Source organism: Mirounga leonina, unplaced genomic scaffold, assembly GCF_011800145.1.
Source record: "Mirounga leonina isolate KUSES-001 unplaced genomic scaffold, KU_Mleo_1.0 Mir_151, whole genome shotgun sequence".
NCBI classification, from domain to species: domain Eukaryota; kingdom Metazoa; phylum Chordata; class Mammalia; order Carnivora; family Phocidae; genus Mirounga; species Mirounga leonina.
In genome coordinates this window covers 11,993,965-12,019,590 of record NW_023270377.1, presented here as the reverse complement: position 1 = coordinate 12,019,590, position 25,626 = coordinate 11,993,965, and the positions used below count along the sequence as shown (strand labels likewise).

Sequence of the window (25,626 nt, the reverse complement as noted above, 5' to 3'; positions counted from 1 at the left end):
TGTATTTTTAAATTTGTATTTTATCTTAGAAAAAAATAAAGGTCTTTGAAGGGTTTCAAACAGGAACTGCAAGTGATCAGAACAACATGGCTGCCACATGGAGAATGAATTGGCTAGAGAAAGTGTGGAAGGCTATTGCTGCTCTCTGTGGCTCACTTTGCCCCCAGATTTGAGCCCTAGATCCTGATTCCAGAAAAACAAGAAAAATCCTATTCAAAATCCTATAAAGATGGAACAGGTAAAAGGACCTGTGAGGTAACACTGTTGTTAGATTTAACAAAGAAAGAGGTTCTGAACCAGAGAGACTCTTCAGTTGCAAGAAGCATCCTGGGAGGGCACGAAAGGCTTCCAAGAGTCCTGCTTCCTGTGAAATCAAGTGGTACCTTACTAGCATTGTTAGAACATCTTCTACTTCTCTCCCTCAGGGAGCTAGTTCACAAGTGTATCTTGGTGGCCTGTTTTCTGAAAGTCCATGAAAGAGATGATATCTGTTTGAAGCGATTACTCTTTGTGTAGCACTTTTATTTTAGCATTCCCACAGAGAGAGCAAGCAGGGCACCTTCCCAGTAGACAGTAAAAGCAAAGGAGAAGGAAGATGCTATTATCTCTGAGCTAGTGAGGGCTCTGTGTTGATCGGTTAGACACCAAGAAGTCTGACCTTCAGATTGGGGTACCCGAAGGAATCATAGTTTGTGTCTGTTGTCTTATAAACACAAAGGATTTTACAAGATCAAATTTCATAAGAGTCATTAGAGTAAAATTTTATCCCTTTTTTATGATATGTAGTGCTACTAGCCCAAATGGTTAGTTATAAAATTTTCTTTTTGTAGAATTTTATAAATATATATTCTCCTTGCAATTGGTAAATTCTTAAAGGGCACAGCTATCACAATTCCATCTGTTCATCATATTTGTAAAACTCTACCATGTTTAATGTGTTACTTACTTTTTTTCTCAAATATCCAAACACACTTGCATTATAATCTACCCCATATATATCTGGATTTTTTTTCTAGGAAAGGCCAATTTCATACTATAGAATTATGCAGGTAAGGGACAGAAAAAGGCAGCGCCTTGGCCATATATATATATATATATCCCTAAACATGTATGTTTCCAGGATGGAGATATCAGTTAACTGGTTATAACTGAGTGGTGCCTTATTGATTATTAAGTGCAATTCCTTCCCTTAAACAAATTTGGTAAGTTATTTTTTCATCCATAAACATTTTATTTTTATCCAGCTCTGTTCCAGATATGACATAAATCTGGTTAAGGCATAATTCTTCTTGCCCTTTAGTGTCTCATATTCTAGAGTAGGGTCTCCCAACCTTGAGGATCATTGATTCTTGTTATGAGGAACTCCCTTGTTCATTTTTGGATGTTTGGCAGCATCTCTGAATTCTCCCCCAGTTGACAGTAGCATCCGAAATCACGGCAACCAAATAATGTTTCCAAACTTGCTAACAAGCCCCCTTTTAAAAACCACCATTCTAGGAGCAGAAACAAACATGCATATAAATAGGTAACATAAGCAGCAAGTGCAATGGAGCCTGGTAAACATAGCCTCTGGAGTGAGTCAGCCTGAACTTGAATTCTGTGTCTACCAAACAGGTTACTTAATCTTTCATCTTTAGTTTCTTCCTCTTTACATCTGGGCTGTGTCTTGGGTTCTAGTGAGTATTAAATGTCATTATGTGTGTGTGTGTGTGTGAGAGAGAGAGAGTAAAACAAATTAGAACAGGTGTCTGCACCATATGATCAGCACTAAATAAATGTTAGTTCTGATTATTCTAAAGAAAGATACTCCACAATTTGAAATTAAAAGAGGTATGTTGGAAGTGCCAGTGGAGAATCTTTCAGTGCAGCTGCATCTTCAATTAAGACATTGGATTAGGGGATCTCTGAGTACCTTCAACTTTATAAATGAATATCCACATGAATAAATGATTCCAACAAATCTCCTTCTTTTAGAAATATGAATGGAAACTGCTTTAAAGTGATCTAAGTTTTCTAAAGATAATCTCCAAGCTTCTTCCTCAAATGTCCATTCCATCCCCACTGCTTATATATTCCAAGAAGAAACATCATTCTTCCATATTGTTTCTGAAAATCTTCAGATCTACTTTACTGAACAAGGTGAGTAATTCAACCGTGATCTTGTCACTCTCAACAGAGAAATCAGTCTTCAGTTTTATGTGTTCCTTCTTGCCTTCTTCCCTCATTCCTCCCTTTCTCCCTCACTCCCCCTCATTCTTTTCTTCCTTCCTCTCTTCCTTCTTCCACTTAACAAACCTTTATTGAGCATCTACTATGGCTACTGTGCCAAGATCTGAGGCTATAAATGTGACCAGGAAAGACAGGCTGCCCACCAGGCTCTTGTCATCTAGTATCATATATAACTTAAAGAGTCAAAGAAAAACACTACAAAAATCAATTCACATAATCCATGGGTTTATTTTCTTCTCACATTTCTGCAACTCTACCTTCTGATTCTTTGTTGCTTATCCTTTCCTGTAACAACCAAAGACTTTTTCAGTTTTTGATTCCTAGATCAAAATAGATTTCTCTCTGGACTGTCTTCCTTGCTCCTGAGTTCTGGGATCTGACCATGTTCCATTTGATCTATTCTTCTATTGATAAGATTCCATCTCTGAGAGCTATGCCTAAAGACAATATACCATGCTCATCAAAATTCAGAAACTAGAACTTGAGAATTATATTTAAGATAAATACTAAAAATCATCTGAACTTGATTTTTTTAAAGATTTTTATTTATTTATTAAGAGAGAGAGAGAGTTTGAGAAGGAGGAGGGTCAGAGGGAGAAGCAGACTCCCTGCTGAGCAGGGATCCCAATGCGGCACTCGATCTCGGGACTCCAGGATCATGACCTGAGCCGAAGGCAGTCGCCCAACCAACTGAGCCACCCAAGCACCCCTGAACTTGATTTTTAAATAGACAAAGGATTTGAATCGATATTTCACCAAAAAAGACATAAATCTCACTTCTGTGTATATATCCTTAAGAATCTAACACAGAATCTTGGCGAGGTATTTGCATACTTACATAACTATGTTCATAGCAGCACTATTCAAGATAGCCAAGAGGTTGTAGCAACACATTGTCCATCAGTGGATGAATGGATGAACAAAATGTGGTGCATTTATACAATGAACTATTATTTAACCTTAAAAAGGAAGGAAATTATGACACATGCTACAACATGGCTAATCTCTGAGGTCATAATGCTAAGTGAAATAAGCCAGTCACAAAAATGTAAATACTATATGATTCCACTTACATGAAGTATCTAGCATATTCATATTCGAAGAAACAAAAGTTAGAATAGTGGCTGGTAGGGGCTAGAGGGAGAGGAAAATGCAGAGTTCATTGGGTATAGAGTTTCAGTTGTGCAAGATGAAAAAGTTCTTGATACTGTTTACGCAACAACATGAATGCAATTACCGCTATTGAACTGTATACCTAGAAATGGTTAAGAGGCTAAATTTTATGTTATTGTTTTTACCACAATTAAACATTTCAACTACATTCAAAACTTTAAAAAAAAGCATTTTTTTAAGATTATATTTATTTATTTGACAGAGAGAGACACAGAGAGAGAAGGAACACAAGCAGAGGGAGTGGGAGAGGGAGAAGCAGGCTTCCCGCAGAGCAGGGAGCCCGATGTGGGGCTCGATCCCAGGATCCTGGGACCATGACCTGAGCCGAAGGCAGATGCTTAACAACTGAGCAACCCAGGCACCCCCAAAACTTTAACAAAAGCATTTAAAGACACAATTATAACTATATTAAAAATAAGTTTATTGAAAAAGGAGATAGTTATAGTAAAGTTTAAATTACTAAATAGATAGTAGATTTATAAAAGATGAGCATGACAACATAAGTAGTTTTTGTGGTATCCTCCTCACTTTTCTGCATTGTCATTCTAGAAAACAGCCATGCCTGTTCCAAAATATTCCTTAGTAACATCCATGGATTCTGAATTCTTGATTGACACATCTCCATTCTAAGCATTGTTCTATATCAAATATTCAGAGAGGGTGCTTAAGCTAACCCAATGCTCTATTTATTACAGAGATCTTTAGTTTCCTTTTTTTTTTTTTCATTTGGAAAATAATTGTCTGCAAAACTTAGGAATTCTGGCCTATACTCAACATAAAATATCTACCAGGCAATTTGGCACCAGAAACTAAGAAAGTTAGAAATTCCTAAATTAGGGTCAGAGATAGGGAAGCTGCCTTTACTCTTGACTTGTCTCTAAAAATTACTTTGCCACAAAAGTCTGTTAAAATATATACATATAATATTACATTTAAATAGAATACCATATTTTAAATTAAGTATATATATGTATATATACATTACATACTGTGTAAAATCTAAATTGCCTTTAAAGTCTTTAAAAAATCCAGTAATCAAGATAAATAACACTTCATTGGAATATTTTTGAAAATCCATGTTGAACCAAATATCAGAATTTTAAATTAAGACAAGCTGTTGTTTGTTTTATAACCCTGCATTATTGGGCAATGGGAGCCGTCCTTTCCAATCAGCCCCTGATTCTGGGTTGCTGGCTCCCACCACTGGCTGGTTTATGAGGATTGACAATGGTGAACAAACAGATTGGGCAATGCAGAGCTTTATATATAGTCATTGTTTTGATTGTAGGGCTTTTGTGAACTTTTTCCACTTGGTTCAAATTGTGGAAGAATATCCTGATAAGGATATATAAGGTGTACTTTGTCCTTCTGCTACGGGCTCCAGTGTGGTTCAGCAGGACATGGAAGGACAGATCCTTTCCTGGCAGCCTACATTTTACCAGCTTGTGGTGGGAGAGCAGTGTGAGGAGGGGAGAGTTCATCTTGGGACTTTCTCTAGGGAGGGGCCACATCATAGGGACCAGACCAGATGGCATTTTATCAATTCTTGGCCATTTTTGATCAATTTTTTTTTTTCCAGCTCTTGACATCTTGTCTCCAATTCAGCAACACATAATGAGATAATTTCTCAAAATGGAAAATGGACTCGAAGCTTAAGAAATTATATCTTAAAAATTCAATGTCATGGGGTGCCTGATGGCTCACTGGGTTGAGTGTCCAACTCTTGGTTTCAGCTCAGGTTATGATCTCAGGGTCATGGCTTTGAGCCCCATGTCAAGCTCTCTGCTCAGTATGGAGTCTGCTGGAGATTCTCTCCCTCCCTTTCCCTCTGCCTCCCCCCCTCAAAATAAATAAATAGAATCTTAAAAAAAAAAACCTAACTCAATGTCATATCTTTTCAGAAAAGAATGGTTCAGAAAATAATCCCTTTTGGCCAAGAGGCGGTCCTGTTTAAAGAAATGGCACATTGAAGAGCTGTCCTTCAAATAACCACTGATACTTTGGTGTCAGTGTCCCAGAGTACCAACATAAGACTTAGGTGTGTTTGTTGAGCAAGGGGTGGGGATTGGTTAGTACTCATAGTTACTCTATCAAAAAAATCTTTATAGCTGACTTTGCTATCATTCCTCAACTGTTTATCTAACCAAGTCCTTCAGGTTTAAGGACATTTTAGGGTTTTTTTGTTTGTTTGTTTGTTTGTTTGTTTGTTTGTTTGTTTTTAGCATAAAATGCAAATGTTATCCTGGGAGGTTAAGAAAAACTAATGTCAACCATTAACCTTAAAATCAACAATTAACATGTCAATCCAAATGAGTTTATAATGTTTTCTCTAATAATGAATGGACCAGTGGTTGTTAAATTTTCTGAGTTATTAGCACTGGAATTTAAGGTGATATTGAAGGGATTAAAGGTGAATACTGATTATTTAAAAGAGTGATTTTTAATATATTTCATTACAACCCTATTCACTTGCCATTTTTTCAGTACCCATATGGGGGTTTGGGTAGAAATGTTCATGTCCCTGATGTTATCTTATAAAAGAAAATACAAATACAAAGCAGTTAAAAATTCTCATGGTTTGTAGTAAACAAGGATCCTTTTCGGTGACATTGGCTTACCTGTGACCTAAAGGAGCATGTTCTATCCTCTTCCACTCCACACAGTCCCACTCAATCCTTAGACTTAGTTGTTCAGACCAACATCACTATATATATATATATATATATATATATATATATATAGTGATATATACACACACACACACACACACACATATCCCCAGCTCTTGCAAAAATTAATTTTCATTTGATCAAAACATATTGGCAAAACTATGCATTGCTTTATATTCTAATGAAAATAACTAGAATAAACCTTGAACTCTTCTGGTCCAGGGAACTGCCTTTGTCACCTTCTGCAGTTAGAACTCTACCGTGCTTGGCACAAGAAGGACAGTCAAGAACTATCTTCTGACCTGTGCAGTGCTGGGTTTTTAGGACAAGGGTCTTGTGATAAAGAATTTTAATGGAGATAAAAGGTTTAGAAAATCTATTGCTTGAGTTGTGGTGGTAATGGTGGTAGCATTGTCTTGTTTTAGGCACCATAAGTTCTATATTTTCTGGTGAAAAGAACTAATAAAAATGATAGGTGGATGGGTCAATGAGCATATGGGAAGACCAAGGATGGAAGAACACAGAAAATCAACTTTCTTTTCTTGATAATTTTATGTATGCACGATTTCTTTCACAAATTCAACAGAAGGTTAAAATGGGGGCTTTTTCTGACTTAACTTGAATGAGGTCCTAAGAAAATTAACATCAGATAATGAAACGTGTGAAAGAGTTTACCATAAACAGATTTTATAAAGGAAATAGGTAAGAATCTATGGCATGATTCTTGTATCTCTTCATTAACTTCAAAAATATAGAAGTTTTTATGGAGAGAATAGAAAAAGAATACACTGAAAAACTGTCTTGGGAAGGAGGCTGGTGATACCCTGTTTGTTCCAAACCTACTGAGGGATGACCACATAAGGACTCAGACAGCTATGAAATGTGTGTGAAATGTGGGCTCAGCTTAACTCATGACTGAGGAAGGTACAGCAGCCTGAGGCAAGGGAACAGGAGTAGTTGCCCTAGGGTGAACCTGCTTGTATTCCAGAGTTCTGGGGTAAGGGTGTACATGTGTCTCACTTACATATGCAACATGGGAAAGAGAACCAAGGGGGAGACCTCAAGTCCTTCTAACAAGGCCAACTAGATGCCTGAGGATACCTCTGGCGGGGGAGATAGAAAAAAATGCCATGTTCCTAAGTGTCACAAGGCTTTACAGTCTACCATCATAATTAGAGATGCATCTGCCCAAGTCAAGGGGATTGTAGGAGTGGGGTTTCCTGCACACCCAAACAAAAGACTCTTGAGGGAAAAAAAGTCAACCTTAATCATCTGTTAAACCCAGAAAACTTGAGGCATGCTAGTGAGAGGCCCAGCTCAAGACTTCCTCTGTCTTCTCCACTGCTGTGACTTGGGGGGACACACACCGGCTGGTGAGCTGTTGGAGGAAGAGAAAGGAAGTGCTATAAAAAATAGAGACGAAATCAGATACATGCCATGCCATGTCTATACTGGCCTTTTCCCTTTATAGATTTCCAGCCAGAAGCAGGTCCACCCTGGGAAGGAAGAAGATTAGATATTTGATGTTGATAATGAGCTACAGTTTTGATTAATCTTTTGTGTAGGACATTCCATTTTCTAAATTGAGACTGTGTGATATAATGTGACCAAAGGTCCAAGAATAAGTAGCAGATTCAAGGACCTCTTGGAGTTTTCATTGAGGATAAGATGGCATTACTGTCAGTAATTACATTTTTAAAATATGAGTGAGCAGCTGAATAAATAAATAGATAAATAAAGGTGCATTTTGATCACATTATGAACTATGCTTGAGTCAGTTCATCGCATAGAACAACTCTAGCTAGTGGCAGTAACATTTAATATTTGTATAATTACTCCTGTTGTTATGCTGTTATGACATATGCCCCTCCACCTACTTCACAAAAGTGAGTTGACACAGCTCTTTTTGGTGTTATATTAGAGTCCTTATTTAGAAAAAGCCAAGCATGGTGTGGGCTTCTGATTTTGTCCATGAATATGAGGGATGAACAGTTAAGCACTATAAATCGAAAACAGAATCTCATCCAGGCTCTTTCTCTTGTGTGCACCATGACCTCCTTTTCAAAGGCAGGGCTACCTTAGCATATCAGGCCTGGCATAGAACGTCATCTGGTAAACCACCAGTGATGAGCATGAGCTAAGACCCCCAGCATCAGGGGCAGCTAACCTTCTGGCCTGAAGGATTTAATTGCATTCTCCCTGTCAGAGAAGGAAGTTGGATTTGCTTGAGTGGAGTTGCATTTTCTGCATCTGGATGATTTTTCTCTCCTATAAAACCATTTTCCAGTACCACTCCAGAATCCTAAAAACTGTTTACTTAGAAGCTTGTGTGGCTCACTCTCAGACCAAAGGCCACTCGGTGTCCTTGTGTTTACATTTCTACCTTTCAGATGCCTGGCCTTTGTGAGAACAGAACAGAGTCCTCAGGGGAAAGCACTCAAGGTTCCTGTTGTCAACTTTGTTCTCAGGCTCTGCTGTAGCATGCTCTACAATATTCCTTAATTCCTATGCTACTGATGTCAAGGACTTTGGCTTTCTGCTCAGCATCCTGCACAAAACACAATTCTTATCCAACTCTCTTGCCCTATCATGTTTGGGGTGCAAAGCTGATTCTCTGATGATCTCAGTCATGGCTTCCTGTGCCTTCTGAAAGAAACTTGCCTGCAGAAGTACACATTCTATGGATGAGTAGTATGCCTCTGATATTTTCTTTAACTGGTGGTCTGTGTTAAAATGTTGTCAGTAAGTTTACTTTCAGATAGACTAAAGCTAAGGCCGAGAGGAGGTCTTCATTTCAGGTCTTCAGAACTCACCTGGATGCGAGTCAGAAAATGAGTTGCCAGGCTTGACAAAACCAATAGAAGAAATGGATAGTTAAGACCTGGTCCTTAAAGAACAGCCATATGGATGATTTCATGCTCAAATATACTGTTTCTAGAGCACCTGGAAAATATCTGTTTTGCCTGTGAATGAATTTTTGACATTACATCTTTGAGGGTTTCAAAGTACTCTCAAATTGTAGAAATTCCAGACATGTAGGTATAAATCCAAACTGTGAAAATGTGTGTTTAGAAAAGAGGGAGCCATGCTAGAAGATGAGTAAAATCTGAGGATCTAATGCATAACATGGTGACTATCATTGATAACACTGTACTCTATCACTGAAATTTATAAGAGAGTAGAACTTCCATTTTCTCACACACACAAAAGGTAAATATACGAGGTGATGGAGGTGTTAATTAACTACATGGGAGGGACGCCCTGGGTGGCTCAGACAGTTAAGCATCTGCCTTTGGCTCAGGTCATGATCCCAGGGTCCTGGGATTGAGTCCCACGTCAGTCCCCCTGCTCAGAGGGAAGCTTGCTTCTCCCTCTGTCTGTCGCTCCCCCTGCTGTGCTCTCTCTGACAAATAAATAAAATCTTAAAAAAAAACCTACATGGGAGGACTCCTTACACAATGTCTACATACATCAAATCAGCATGATATACACCTAAAATGTCTTCCAGTTTTATTTGTAATGTATACCTCACTAAAGCTGAATAAATTTAAAAAATGAGAATTATAAAAAAGTAAAAAAATAAGTAAACAAAAAAAGAAAAAGAAAAAAGAAAAGGAAAGGGTGGGGGGAAGGACACCAGGAATTGCTATCCTAGTCACAGCCATGGTCCCCAGTGGATGCATTCCCTACCTCCTCTTTCTGCTTCTATAGTTTTCCAACTTTAGTGCCCTCCAGTGATTCACAGCCAGGGATGAATTTGCCCCGAGGAGACACTCAACAATGTCTGCGGATGTTTTTGGTTGTTACCAGTAGGTTGGGGAGTGCTATAATTCCATAAGAGGCCAAGGATGCTGCTAAACATCCTACCATGCCAACCTTCCACAGCAGAGGATTATCCAGTCCAAGATGTCAATTACGCTGAGAAAATTCTGGTATATCCATCCCCATACCACAACAGGAATGCTCCTTTTAAAATGTACAACAGATAGTGTTACTCCTGCTCAGAACCTTTCAGCGGTTTCTAGTTTCCTTTGGAGTACACGTCAAAGTGTATTTCGTTGGACTATAATGCCAAAAGTGACCTACTCCTGCTACCTCCCTGACTCATCTCCTGCTGCTGGTCCTCTCTCTTACTTCTCCCCAGCCACAGCACTATCTTTGTTCTTTGGACTTCTCTCTCCATCCATGTCTCTGCTCAAATGCCATTTCCTTACAGAGGACTTCTTTAACAACTCTATCAAAAAAACAAGTAAACAACTACAAACAACTACCCTCTACCTCAGGGGCATAAAATCAGATTAATCATAATCCTTCGTTCATGACATACACTCAGTATTAACTCATGAGAGGGCTTCCCTCCCTCCCTACATCAATTCCTCCCTCTCTTCTCTCTTTCCTTCCTCTTTCCTTCCTTCCTTCATTTTTTCCTTCAAAATAATCTAATTAAACATATGATTTCAAATCCAACATGAAAACTTTCCCCTCATGCAAGATAATTACTATCCCAAATCTTATATTAACGACTTTAAAAGAGTTATTTTATATTATTAAACACAGCTATGTGTAACACCTTAAAAGTATGTTTTGGTTGTATGTGTTTGACTTCATGAAAAATGCACCAGATGTTTTTAATATCTGTAAACTTATTTTCACTGATATTGACGTTGCTAAAATCCACCTATAATGTTGCATAGAGTTATAGTATTCATTTTCATTGCTGCATACTGTTCCCTGATTGAATATGCCACAACTTGTTTTTCAATCCCCTCTTCACAGGCATTCATTTATTTGTAGGTATTTGTTATCATAAGCTGGGTTGTTCCTAAGGAACATGTTCTAGAGTTCCTCTTAATAGAACTTACCACCACCTGTATTTTATATATACATGGGTTAATTTGTTGATTGTCTTGTTCTCTGTCTCAGAAGAACGTAAGTCCCATGGAAGCAGAGCCTCAGTTTTCCCCTGCCATATCCATAAGGCCTAGAAGAGTGCCTGGTATACAATAGGAACTCCCTTAATACCTACTATCTCTGCTTTTCCACCTTGGCCTCTCACCCAGCTTATAATAACAGCTTCTGGGCTAGTCTTCTCCCTTCCTTGCTGTCCTTGAATTAACTTCCAGCATAACAGCTGGAATGATCTTGTTAAAAGGTATGTTGGACTCTGTCACTTTCTGTTTAAAAATCTCCAGTGGCTTCCTGTTTCTCAAAGTAAAAGCTAAAGTCCTTATAATAAACTATGGTTTTGCATGATCTTGCTCCCTCTTATTTTTCTGATCTTATTTCCTAACACCTGCCCCATTGCGCTCTTCACTCTAGGCGCACTGGCCTCCTTGCTACTCTTTGAATACACTAGATCCACACTTCTTCAGGACCTTTGCACTTGCTATTTCCTTTGCCTGGACAGCTCTCTCGGATATCCATATAGCATATACCTCACTTTCTTCAAATACATGCTTCAAGTCACTATTAGTGAAGTCTTCTCTGCTACCTCATGCAAAATTGTAACCCATCACTTGTCTTTTTTTACAGTGCTTTTTTTCCCTTGACTCTTATTGCTATTTAACCTATTTTTAATGATATATTTTGTCTGTCTCTTCTTATTAAATTGTAACCTAGAGGAGGCAGAGATTTTTGTCTGTTTTGTTCACTGCCGAATTCTTTGTCCCTAAAAGTGACTGGCACATATGGATTTTCAACAAGCGAAGGAAACAATCAACAAAATGAAAAGGTAACCAATGGAATGGAAACAATATTGGCAAACAATGTATCTGGTGAGGGATAGATATCTAAATATTTAAGGGACTTATACAATTCAATAGCAAATAAAGTAAAATAAAATAAAATAAAACAAAATAAATCCGATTAAAAATGGGCAGAAGAGAGGCGCCTGGGTGGCATAGTCAGTTAAGCATCACTCTTGGTGTTGGCTCAGGTCATTGATCTCGCTCAGCGGGCAGTCTGCTCGAGACTCTTTCCCTCTGTGCCTCCCCTCAAATAAATAAATAAATTCTTTTTTTAAAAAAAAATGGGCAAAAGACCTGAATAGACATTTTTCCAAAGAAGACATACAAATGGCCAACAATTACATGAAAAGGTGCTCGACATCACTTACCATCAGAGGAATGCAAATAAAAAACATAACGAGATATTACTTCACCTCTATCAAGATCTCTATTATCAAAAAGATATAACAAAGCCTGGCATGGATGTGGAGAAAAGGAACCCTCGTGCCTGTCGGTGGGAATGCGAGCCGGTGCAGCCACTATGGAAAACAGTATGGAGGTTCCTTAAGACATTAAAAATAGAACTACCCTATGACCCAGCAATCCCACTTCTAGGCATGTACCCAAAGGGGGGGAAAAATCATAATCTGGAAGAAATATCTGTACCTCCATGTTTATTGCAGCATTATTCATAATAGCCAGTGTAGGAAAATAACCCAAGTGTTTGTCAACAGATAAATAAAGAAGATGTGGTACATATATGATGGAATATTATTCAGCTTAAAAAAAAAAAAAAAAAAAAAAACAAGGAAATCCTATTATTTGCAACATCATGAGTGAAACAGGAGGGCATTATGTTAAGTGAAATAAGCCAGACAGAGAACAGAGAAAAACAAATACTGCATGACATCATTTATATGTGGAATCTAAAAAAAAAAAAAAGTTTGAACTCATAGAAGTAGAGAGTAAAACGGTGCTTGCCAGGGACTAGGGGTGGAGGAAATAGGGAGATGTTGGTCAAAGGATACAAAGTTTTAGTTATAAAACCAATAAGTCCTGGCAATCCAATGTACAGCAGGGTGACTATAGTTAATAATACTGTATTGCACACTTAAAAATTGCTATAAGAGTAGATCTTAATTAAGCATTCTCACTACACACATAATAAAAGGTAACTGTGTGAGGTGATGGATGTGTTAGTGAACTTGATTGTGATAACCCTTCAGAATATATACCAAATCATCACATTGTACATTTTAAATATATACAAATTTGTCAGTTATTCCTCAATAAAAATGGAAAAAATAAAAAAAAAAATTGCTGACTGAATAAGTAGGAATGAGGACAATGATTTATCATACAACTACTTATTTGGACATTCATCAGATGATAAATTTTGAAAGTCTAATGGATATCAAAGTAACTTAAAGCTTTATAAATAAAATCTTCTCAAAGCAACTGATGCAATCATCTGAAGAAATAGAATTTGAGGTAAGATAGACACCTGGATTAGAGTCTTGCTACTAATTCTGAAGATCCTAATTCTCAAAGCTTGCTGAAATATGTTAAGTAGAATTTCTACTTTTCACAAAGCTGAAACAATGATTTCCTAGAGGGTGAAATCAAATGTAGACTCATGCACTGGATTCATGAGGTAGCACCGACCCCCTCACTGCAGGCGGCCATGTGTGCAGCTTCTAACTAAAGACTTCAGAGGAACCAAAGCCAATCCTCCTTGCTGTTGTACCTCTGATGGTTCTTAAGGCAAGCAACTGTTTTACCAACGTTATTACAAATTTAGAAGTCATTTACTTCCAAGTTCCAAAATGAGTATTTTAAATTTCCTCACTTTGGTGTCATAAAACTTCTGACGGAACTTCTAAGAAAAACCTACAGATTTCTGGAGGGGGAGCTAGATAAGAGATAGGTAGTTCCTGGCAAATCATGTTGTTACCCACCATTATTAGTGTAAAGGGAATACGCAAGTAATAAAATTAATGCCCCTCGAAGATATGGATACATTTTAGCACTGAAGGATTTAGGGCTCCGAACATCTATCTTATAACTTCAGCTAGATCTTAAATTCTATGAATCCCTAAAATGTCAAATGAGGCATATTCGATTTGCACGTGAAATCTATCATGCTCTCAACTTCCTTGAATTTTGAATTTTCATATAAAGGAAACATTCATTTTGCTATCATCCTCCTGATCAAATCAGCTTTACGTCTTGTATAGAACTAGCAATTCCATCCACACACAGGGATTTGATTTGGTTTTCTTTACTACAACTGTTGCTTAATTAATATATATATATATATATTTTTTTTTACATAAAACCTCCAAAACGAAGTATTCTAATGAGTTGGAAAAGTTTTGCTTTAGAAATGATCCTCTTGCAATGACTCCCAGTGCCACTTAGGGAGCTACAAAGGCAGAGATTCCAAGGGTGATATGTTTTATCCACAAATGAAATGATAACATGAACAAACACATGTTTTATCTGTGCCCCAGAGCTGGGCATGGCTGAAGGGAAAGATGCATCCCTTGCTATCATCTGAGTCCTCCACCCAAACCCAACCATCAAAGCAGAAAATTTACATGCTCCAAAAGATAGAACTCAGATAAGTGAAAAGCTCTTCAGATATTTGTTTTAAAAATCCTTTGAGAGCATACTGGATTTGGATCATGAAAGAAGAGCTCAATTTGTACTTTTGATTTTTCCCAGTTTCACATTTTTTAAAAATGTTCTTTCACCACCTCCATGTGCAGAAGGCAATGAGCTTGCTTTGTTTCCCAACTGACCTATTCATATCAAGTTAGTTACACCCATTTAAGTCCCCCCCCCCCAATTTTGGCTAGTCCCATGGAGCCCTCCTATGGAGCTGGAAACTGATATAGAGACTTTTGCTTTTTATAGAGAATTCAATCTCTCAGTACCATGAGACACCCTTTCTTATTAAAGAACAAAATGCATGGAAGTTGTTAAAAACAAATCATTTTCCATTAGAAAAAAGTTACATGATTGGAAAAAGAGAAGAGCACATTGCTGTAATTACCGGTACATTAAGCAGGGAATGAACAGCTGCGTGAACTTGGAGTCAGTAGAATAACAGCCACTGAGCCAGCTTCCCCATATGGTCCAAGGGAGGAGGTGGGGCTTCTAGCTGCTTGGGGGTTGGCGAGGTGAGGAGGGGGCAAACTAGAATCCCATTCAAGTGAGAAACTCAGGCCAAGAAATGTCTGGCTTCCCAATCCAAACCCAGCTTCCTCTTAGCTGCAGTGGGAAAATCCCCCTGGCCTCCATAACAAAAGCCTCTAAAATCAATGTTGTTTTTTCCTAAAGAGAGCAAAATGTGAGCGTTTTCAGATTTTTGGCTACCCCGATGTTAATAGAAAAGATGACCTCAGAAAGATTGAATCACTTCCTCAGCTTCCTTGGGGTGTGGCTCTTACTTGGAATGATTGATATCACTTCATAAACACTATTTGATGCAGCATTTGCCTTCTTTCCCAATTAGAAGTAAGGTCCAGCCAACAGCGACGGGTCCTCGCCACCAGGTATTGGTCTCAATCTGCTGCAGTGAGAAACATTACCGCCTTCTAATTGGCATTCCCTTCAGAATTTGGCAAATTTGGTAAAAGCGGACCGGCACTATGGTAACCTTTCATTATCAATGCAAATCCTAACAGAAAGGCATTCCATTCTTCTTACATTGTATGTCATAAATTAAACACAATAAATTTTATTGTGAAACCTCCTCGGAAGACATTCCTGAATAGACGGGGCAGAAAATGCTTGCATTATACTGAACAGAGCCAAAATGTGATCGTGGCTGGAAGGGCTGGCTATAAGGAATCTAGCTATTTACAGGGGGAAATACCAAATAAGCGACATCATGCAAGGGGATGTTTTTGTGAGTACCATGTCCAAAACCATTCGGGTTTCCACTATATGAAGGTTATTATCACAGAGGATGGTGTCCAGCTGTTCTTCATTGCCACTGAAACAGAGGGAGAGGGGGAAAAAGGCATTAAAATGGAATTGGAGGAATTCAAGCTTCCTGAAAATTTGAGTTAACAGGAGAGGAATCCACTCCAGGGAGTTATATAATAGATGCCTTTCATTTGCTGTAGCTTTTTTTTTTTTTTTTTTTTTTAATGAAAAGAAGCACTTTTAAGACAGTTCAGGTACAATTTTGTTCATCAGTAAAATCATGGATTTCATAATCTTACAACATTTCTCCTCCTGAAAAAAAAAAAATCTGAAAAATCTTTCAGAATTAGGACTATGGGAAATTAGGCTATGTCCAGAGGATAATTTATTCAGTCATGCTATGGTGTGCCATGGAATTTCATAAAATGAGAGACTATTATCCAAGGAATCCTTTCAGAAATGGGTGCATTTCACACCATAGATTTAGACAGGCATATTCCAAGAAGGAGTATAATAATTTCCCCATAAATTAACTCAGGATCATCTTTAGAACTATCTAAATTTAAAAACAAAGTTAAAATGCAGCATTCTACTCAAATTAGGCACACGACTATTTCTTAGGAAATTATTCGATTATAGGCAAATATATAGATAAATGTGAAAACATCATTTGATGGGTACTGGCGTGTCCGTTTCTATTTGATTTGTGGACTCTCTACTTAGGAATTTATAGCTATATTCAAGCAGGTAGTGAAATATTAACTTGTAGGACTTTCTTAATAAACCAATTAATAAATCAACCCTGGGAAGAACACGTATTCCAGTCTTTCACACATGGAGCAAATCCATTACTGCCAGACTTCTGAGTTCCATAGAATACTCTCTTTTATGTTTTCCATTCAACTTGAATGAAACTTTCTACTAGATCTCATTCCAGATCCCCCAGGAGACAGAGCTACCTTTCAGCACTCAGTACTTTACCAAGGTCTGCACTCAAGTTTGAGCGTCTCGGTAGGCATGGGATCAGAAATGCGGGATTACTGGATTTCACTCTGATGGTCTCTCTTCTCAGAAACCATTAGAAATGAATATCACCTTCATCTGCGGCTCTTCTGACAGCTGACGTTTATCTCTGTGACCTCTGCTTTCTAGGGAAAAAAATTACAATTTGTAGATGGCTTTAAACTTGAAAAGTTTTCCAAGCAGGAAGGAAAGAGTAAAACAACAAAAGAATAGTTTTACTATGTCAGTGTATCTTGACTTAAACTCTCGGGCATTTAGGCCATATGCCATGGCCCTCTGCAGGAGTTAAGTGGAGTCAGAGATTTTTTCCAAGTTACAGAACTAGTTACTTACTGCAGGAAATAATCAGTTACTTTAGTTCAAGGTACAAATCGCATGAACATGAACAAGTTTCCCAGGGTCTGTGAAAATATAATTTTCTCTCCTTTTTATCCTTTTATGGAGCATTTGCAGGGGATCCTTTAAATGATCGGTTCAGTTTCCTTCCCTATAAGTGATTTGTCCTCCATAGAGTGTGGAGTCCACTTCTGAACAAGAGATAGATTATCGTGGCAGTTGATAGCACAAGCCCTGGACCCAGTCTGACTGGGCTTGAATTCCAACTCTGCCACTGACCAGCTCTGTGCCCTTTGGGTAAGTTATTGACCTCTGAGCCTCTCTTTCTTCCCCTGTAAAACTGGGATTTCATAGCACCCCTTTCTCTATGATTGTTCTGAGTGTTTTTGAAAGTTGCCAGAACAGTTTGCCTATAGCTCTGTGAGATGAGCAGAGAGAGAAAAAGATAGAACAGACCAGCACATGAATACCATGGGATCAAAACTAACTACTTTCTGCACAAGACGAAAAACACCATGCTCCTTGATATTTACCTATGGGGCACCAATATATTAATCCTCATTTTATTTTGAAGCAAAGGTAAATCTTTTACTTGTAAATGTGAACTACTAGATAAAATGGGCCACGGTCAGTAGTTTTTCGGTGAGGTAGGATGCCATGCTATGAATTTCCTACATTGTCTCACTTATCATGTGCCCTTCCTGAACACAGTAGCAATAAATAGATGGAAAGGAAGACGATGGATAAAGGGTAACACTAGTCCATTTTCGTCCATTGGTGCAAAGTCCCAGAAAACAGGCAGCTGGAGTTAGGAGACTTCCTTCTCTATACCCCACATTCACTGTCCCTTTCGCAGATTTAGAGACTGCCTTGGTCCTCCCAAACCTTTCAAGATCATTTATAAGTGTGGCTTTATCCACTCATGTGTTCATTTATAAATTTAACCAATACTAACTGAGCACCTACTATGTGTCTGGGACTCTGCCAGGCAGCCGCATGGGAGCTAGGTAGGGGGGAAGAGTGTCAAGAATGACCTATGTTCACAAAGATGAATAAATAGGGGACACCATCCTGATCCTCAAGAAATGCATGCTCTCGTGAGACACATAAAACAAATGATCCAAGGCAAACAATGATCAGAGCAAAAATCATGTAATACATGACAAAATGAGGTGTAGGAAAGAGACCAAGAGAGAAGGAAGTGTCTAGCACTGCTTAGGAAAGGTTGGGAGGGTTGATGTGGGGCTACGAGGAAAGTAGGAATTCACCCGGTAAAAAGGGAGAAAAGAGGGCATGACGAAGCAGCATGGACAGAAGAAATGTCCCAGCAAAGACACCAAGGCCTACAAGAGCTCCGTGCGCAAGGAGTGTGCCTCGTAATGTTTGTGGTTGGAATGCAGGGCATTTTGTGGTGGCATGGAGTTTCCGAACACAGTAAAGACACAGTGTTTTGAAAAGGCCACAAGTGACAGGGTGGTGGAAGACCACTTCCGAAGTCTTGCTACCATCCTGGGTTATCTGATTTCCTGCACGAAGGAAGCAAGGCAGAGTCCAAGGAGGTGACAGCGTCTGAACGAAGAATGTGCCACTTTCCTTAAAGACCAGCTTCCAGGAGTTTTGGAAGACAGGAACAGGATACTCTCTCCTAGGTGGCCCGTGTCCCATCCTAACATCTTGAAAGAGACGATTCTGAGTGTCAGGAAGGAAGGATCGTAAGTCACAGTCATCTGGTTTCACCGATGCCTAGGATCTACTTATTCCACCTTACCTAAGTCACAAACGTAGTTATCTTCTGTTAATGGTGGCTAATAGTAATTTATGTTAACCAGCCCTTAGTCTAGTTGTGAAAAATATTCCTTTTCACCTCAAATCCTGCAAAGGAGAGAAGAACCAGATTACCCAAGCCCATGTGAGGAGACCCAGAGGGTTGAACATGGGTGTGGCTTGTGATAAAAAGCTGAGGCCACTCAAAGAGGGATTTTCACAGCTAAACTTCAGATCAGGAAGAGAAATAAACACCTGCAGCTTAGTTGCCAATAGGAGAAGACCTAATAATGGATCATGGTGGTCCGTGCCAGAAAGGCCACATGTGGGCACCTCACTCACCCTATAGGCTCCTTGTCCAATGAAAATCACGACACTCCCCAAAGATATATTTGAAACAACAGCACTATGATATTTGACCCTTTCCACTTACATAATAGCGCTATAAAAATCGATCTGGATTTGCCCTACCAACATTCAATCTGATAGGACGAAACCAGTTTAGGTTTTCATCGCTCTGCAATATGGATGAGAAAAGGACAATAATCAGAGCATTTTCTGGACTTCTCCAGTTTCTCAGAAAGCAGCATGAGTCAGCCCTCTCCGAAGAGCAGTGATGGAATCCGAGTGCGCAAACACACTGTGCGGTGGGACCGCTGAGCGGCCCCGCAGCCCCTCTCGCTCCCTAACGAGTGCAGGGCAAAAACAACAGAAAGATCGCGCTACATCTGCAAGCATTGTTCGCCCAGCTAAACTACCAAGCAGGTGAAGCATTTTTATCCCACACTCCAGCGCCTACAAAATCTGCCCGATTCCTTCAGCGGTTGTGAAGCCTGGGAGAGGAATTCTTAGGACAAATAAATGGGGGCGGGTATAAATGAAGCGAGAACAACACCTGTCTCTGCAGCTGGCCGGGAGACCTCCCTTTAATGTGCTGTCTGCTGGGAAATTGAGGCGTCTCAGGTTACGCGGCGGCCTGAGCCTGCAGTGGAGCCTGCAGAAAGGAATTCTGTGACCAGAAGATGTGAGGCTTGATCTGCAGCCAAAAACAATGGTGAAAGGTACAAAATGAAAAGCGCTGTCAGGACAAAGGCACTCGATCACGGAACAACACGCAGCTTGGCCGTTTGAAGAAATGAGCCCCAAACCGAAGTCACCACTGGATTAACAACTGGTTGATCCCCTATTACCTTCTAATGCTTCTCTGGCTGGGACTACTTGTTGAAATCGAAATGAGAAGAATACAGCCGCCAGCAGCCCAGCGAGGAGCGCACAGCGTCTGCCTTTAGGGCTAGTTCTGGCTGGTCTCGGAAAAGCAACTTGCAAGATTTATGCTCCTCCGCCTTCCGTCCATGTTTTTTTCCATTAAAGAGGGAAATTAGAGCAAAGTTACCAATGTAACTCCAGCCCCAGTGCTGGAGAAGTCCTTGCTGACTTGCAAAATAACTGTGGCTTTAGCAGAATTGTGTGCCCAATAGTAACAGAGGTGAAGCCCATAAAAATTGTGTGCACATATTAAAAACAAAACAAAACAAAACAAAACAAAACAAAAACGGGAGAAAAGACCCTGGAATTAGGTTCACGTTGGATCTAATGGTTTGTTTTGTCACATAGAATGCAGTTAGGTTTCAATAATGGGAACAAATAGAATGGAAGGGGAGGGTCTTTCCAAGAGAAGCTTAGAAGAATACATATATTTGAAATATATATATTTGAAGAATATCTTAGAAGAATATATACCTTAGAAGAGTATATACATATATATATTTCTCATATATATATATATGGAGAGAGAGAGGTGAAGGGGAGAGAGATTTGTGGTGGACCTCGGTCACATGGCGCTGAATGCCCACGGAATGGGAATCAATATCTGGGAATCCTATGATGGGAAGCAGAACCATTCAGGCCCCAGTCAGAGCCTGGATAAAAATGCAAAGACATTGCAAAAGTACCAGTAGGATAAAATTCACAATGAGCCCTACCTGACTGAAACCTACCTGAGGCTTTAGGGAAAGGTGGCAGAGGAAGATCAAGAATGCCTCCCTCCATAAAAGTGGGGAGCTTTAAGAGGGGCCCCACCCAGTGGGTCGATGAAGCAGGAAGTGAAGTGGACACCAAGGCCAAATTTGGTCACTTTGAATTTGGCTGTATGTGGGTTCTGACTATAACAGATGGAATTGATTGGGTCAAAGGTATGTGAAATGAGAAGGAAGCCTTGCGCCTGGGCGCAAGAAGGAAGCAAATGCCCCAGGTGTCCAGTCCCAGATATTTTGGCAGTGAATTTAGACACAGAGGGGAAAAATCATTTATTCATGGAAAACTTTCAGTGAACCGTTTTTAAACATATCTATGGCCAGTTTCCATGGTAAACAAATATAAGCAAAGTTTCATTGTTAGTTTGAAGAAATGATTCCACTTTATTAGATTTTTGCTTAATATTCTAATTAAAGCATTGATGACAGGGAATTCATTCATTAAAATATGTTATCAAAACCCTAACATAAACAAGTATTCGGTTTTTCAATGACATTCTCTTTCTTGTGTAACAATTGAGGAAACTTAAGCCATTTTTAATACATAAATATAGGTTTTTCTCTAGAATCACCTCCCTTTCTCCCTCTTTCTCTCTCAAACACACACACGGTCTCTCTCTCTGTCTATAGGAGAGGACACACATTTGATTCATGTCCCCGTTTGCATTTATGAACAAACCTCCATCACCATAAGAAATAACTGGAGCCTGGCCCTTACTCTTCTTCACTGAATGTACTGAAGAAAACACTCCATTATATCAACACTGACTCTATTGAATGAGATGCTGATCTGCTTGGGCATTTTCACTGAGTTTGAAAATGCACCATTATAAGTGTTCCCAACTGTGGTGAATTATGAATCTGCATTTGACATCCATCATATCATTTGCTCTATGCTCTGTCTGGTGGGAAGAGGAATGGGGTCAAATTGCAATTAAAGCCCGGGCACATTTCAAGAATTCTAAGCACTTTCCAATACTACTTATTTTCATCAAGTCTTCTGCCAAATATCAATTTGCTCACAGAAAGGCAATAGTTTGGATAGAAAGGAAAAAAAACTAGCAATTCACAATTTCTTTAAGGCTATTGACTACAATGTGAAGTTACATAAATTTTTAGTTGATATTCAGATTTTATGATATTCGTGCACACTGAGAATCCATTTGACACTTGATTTCAAATGTCGCCCTACTGCCAAGAAACCATGACACAAATCCAACACTGTATTGGCAATAATCAGCTTACAGTGCTAAATGGAACTTTTCTAGGTCTGCGACCATGTAAATAAAATTAAAATTTTAAAGGCAGAAGATTGGCAGGAAACATAAACTTCATTTAAGCACAAGCTTAGAATTTTTTTTACATAAGAGCACAATTCAGCTCCAATACGTTCTTGAAGGTGAAGATTATAAATTAGACCATCACTTCTAGGAGCAAGTCTTATATCTGTCATATGATGTAAGCTTCCTATCCAAAGCAAATTCAGTTTAGAGACAGATCCAAGCTTACTGTGCACTTTTCAGAATGCTGCTCACAGACTATAGTCACAAAATATTACTTACTGAGTCTCTTCCTTCTGTATGCAGGAAAGTATTAGCTAAGCCTTTCTCGGACTCAAAGAGTAGACCTCTACCTGATTTAGAACTACACTTGAAGGTAGTAGCCATCATAGTATGAGAAAGGAGCAAAAGTGATCTCAACTGTCTCGTATTTATTTTTTTCTCCACAAAAATGTAGTTCTCCTGAATCTGGACTTTTAAAATAATTTACTGTAATTAGACAAACCGTGCTATATAAACATTTCAACTTAATTTGATAAACAAGGATTAAATACCTCAATTTACTAAGTGAGATCTGGGATGCAAAGATAAATAAGACAGTGTCCCAAGAGGGGAAAGCAGACCTACATATATAACTATTTTATGAAGGAGAATGTTTTAAACACTTAATGAATTTATATACAGAATCCTCTGAGAACACAGAATAAGAGCAATAATTCTCTTATGAAGCCAGGATGTCTTTAGGGGAAAGTGATATTTGATCTATTTCTTGAAAATTAATGGAATTTCAACAAAGAGGAGATGGCAGGTAGTTCTAGCCTTAGAAGAGGGTGGGACCTAGGACAATCAGCTATGGCAGAGAGCCTAAGATAATCACACTTTAAAAGAGGCTTTGCTGCCACTATCGTTCATAGGCTCCTTGGGATTTCAAAAGATGAAAATGTCAAAATTGACTTGTACTTATGGTCGAAAAGAGAAGTAGGGTATAGTGGCCTGTAGTCTTGCCCCTTTCCACCACCACCACCAAGTACACAGCCAGGACTGTTGCCTACTGTCCCATCCAAGAGATGGACATGAAGGCATGTTAATAAACAAAGCAAAGTAACCTCTATCTCAACTCTCTACTGAAAGTGCTTCCACTAATGATATCCTTGACACTGCATGCTCCCTCCCCCAATCCCAAAACAATCCTTATTTCTCCTCTTGGCTATATTTGACTATATTGGACTCCTTCTTTACTGAAACAGCTTCTCTGACCTTCCTAGAACCACCATTGCCCTCTTGTTTCAACCACTCTTAAAAGTCAATCTCATTGACTTCCATAGCTTAGCTAACCCTATATGCTAATGAATTACAAATCTACATCTCAAGCGCTGATCCCTTTCCTGAGTTCCAGACTTATATATCCCCTGCCCACTGACTATCATCTGTTCTACTTAATTGGATACCAACAACAATAAAGTCATCACCAAATCCTGATTTTTATTCCTCGTAACTATTTTCTATACCAATCCACCTCTCTGTTCATGTAACAAAGAATCCAGTAAGGTCAATGTGGTTGTTCCCAAGAATTTCTGCAACAGTTCCTGAGTACTCCCACTTCCTCTGGTCTTTTCTCTCTATTTTATCCTGCACACTGCAGCCAGAATGATTCTTCCCACTGCAAATATGATTCTAGCACACCCAACACGTGTTTAAAACGGACTTCCAATTGCTTGTTGTATGATGTCCAAGGTACTTGTGTTGGTTGATAGTACTTTCATTATCTAGTGTTTTCTCACCCGACAAGCTTCACCACAGTAAGCATTCTCCCCTTTGGATCCTGTGCAATAACTACATTGAACATCTTTAATTGTTATATTATGTGTGGCCATTTTCTCTTGCCCAGAATCTGCACACTCACCCATTTTCCCCATCTTTAATTGACTCAATTTAAATAGTGCCTACTTCTGTATCCAACTTTCCTACCCAACATACCATCAACACTACCACCACAAGCATGAGGTAAGGTGACTTACTATTCACATTTAAAATCTAACATTTCCTCTAGTATAGCATGTAATACGCTTTATTTACTTATTTATATATTTATTTTATTTTTTCTGACCTAGAACTGATCTCTATAAAGACTAAGGGAAGTTTTTGTCTTATTTATTATGTATCCTCCATACACATCATAGAATCTGGCATATAGCAACTGCCTAATTATTACTTCTAGATACAGAAATAACATCAATATGTAAAGCCCAAGTTCTGAAATAATTAGTGTTCTAATAATTTTGAGATATAATTCGAAAAATCAAGGCTGGTGAAAGAGATTGATCCAGATGATGAGAAATGTTAATCTTGAACTACAGTGATTTTTTTAAATAATTTTTATGTTTTAATCTGATTTTATTAACAATAGGAAAGAAAGCAGATCTGTAAGCAAGAAAATGATGTGAACAGATCGTGGCTTTTGGAAAGGGTAATGATGGTAACATATGGAAGAAGTTGGAGAGACGAGATAAGCCAATGAGGCATCTCTTTTAAAAAGCTTAAAAGAATATAATGCTTGGGGCGCCTGGGTGACTCAATTGGTGAAGCAGCCACCTTTGGCACAGGTCATGATCTCAAGGTCATGGGATCAAGCCCTGCCCCATGTCCTGTCAGGCTCCCTGCTCATCCAGGAGTCGGCTTCTCCTTCTCCCACTGCCCCTTCCTCTTCTTGTGCTCTTTCTCTCTCTTTCTCTCTCTCTCTCAGATAAATAAATAAATAAAATCTTAAAAAGCTTAAAAGAGAGACTATAAACCAGTGTCACAGTAACAGGAATGAAAAGGAGAAAAAGGGTGTAAGAGGCAGTGTGGACATAGGACCAACAGCACTAGAATATCCTCTGGATGTGGAGGGTGGGGAAAAGATGAATGTAAGGCTCTAAAACAGTTGATATGGAAGACACAGGAGAACAGGATCATTGAGGGAAGAACACGGTGAGATTTAATTAGGTCCTTTTATCCCTTCTGAATCTGAGGGATACTCAAATTAGAAATACAGATTTGAAAAATAAGTAGAAGTTAACATGTACATGTTTGGGTTTCATTTGGAGAGAAGTGATGGCTGAAGCTCCAGTATAAGAAAAGGAGAGAAGGAGAGGGAATAGTTACTTAGTGGGATTCCTGTGTTTGGGACAAGTAGAAGGAGGAGGAGAAGGCAGGATGGTAGACACAGAAGAAGTAGGATGATGTGCTGTAGTTTAACCACAGTAAAGAGAATATCAGAGAAGAGAAGCCTGCATTCATTTCAATTAATTCAGGGGGATTGAATAGGATGAGGACAAAAATTCAATCTCTGAGTTTAAAATCAATAATCAGGGAGGTTGAGAAAGCAGTTTCAACTCTGTGCTGCAATTTGAAATGACATTACGGTGGGCTGAGGAGTAAGCCGGAGAAAGGGAACTGAAGCCACACTCTTCCAGTA

General features: G+C 38.9%; 1 long non-coding RNA gene across 2 annotated transcripts in view; it reads right to left on the bottom strand.

The window, feature by feature from the left end:
- Nucleotides 1-20,243, bottom strand: part of LOC118011984 — a 73,405-nt gene extending 53,162 nt beyond the window's left edge. Inside the window, exons 1-3 of one of the 2 annotated variants that reach the window (XR_004679583.1) lie at nucleotides 20,047-20,243; nucleotides 19,752-19,892; nucleotides 15,722-16,881 (exon numbers count right to left, since the gene is read on the bottom strand). This is a non-coding gene — a long non-coding RNA (uncharacterized LOC118011984). Of the gene's footprint in view, nucleotides 1-14,781; nucleotides 16,882-19,751; nucleotides 19,893-20,046 lie in introns of those variants that run through there. The other variant, XR_004679582.1, reaches the window with a different exon arrangement.
- Nucleotides 20,244-25,626: the final 5,383 nt, after the last annotated feature.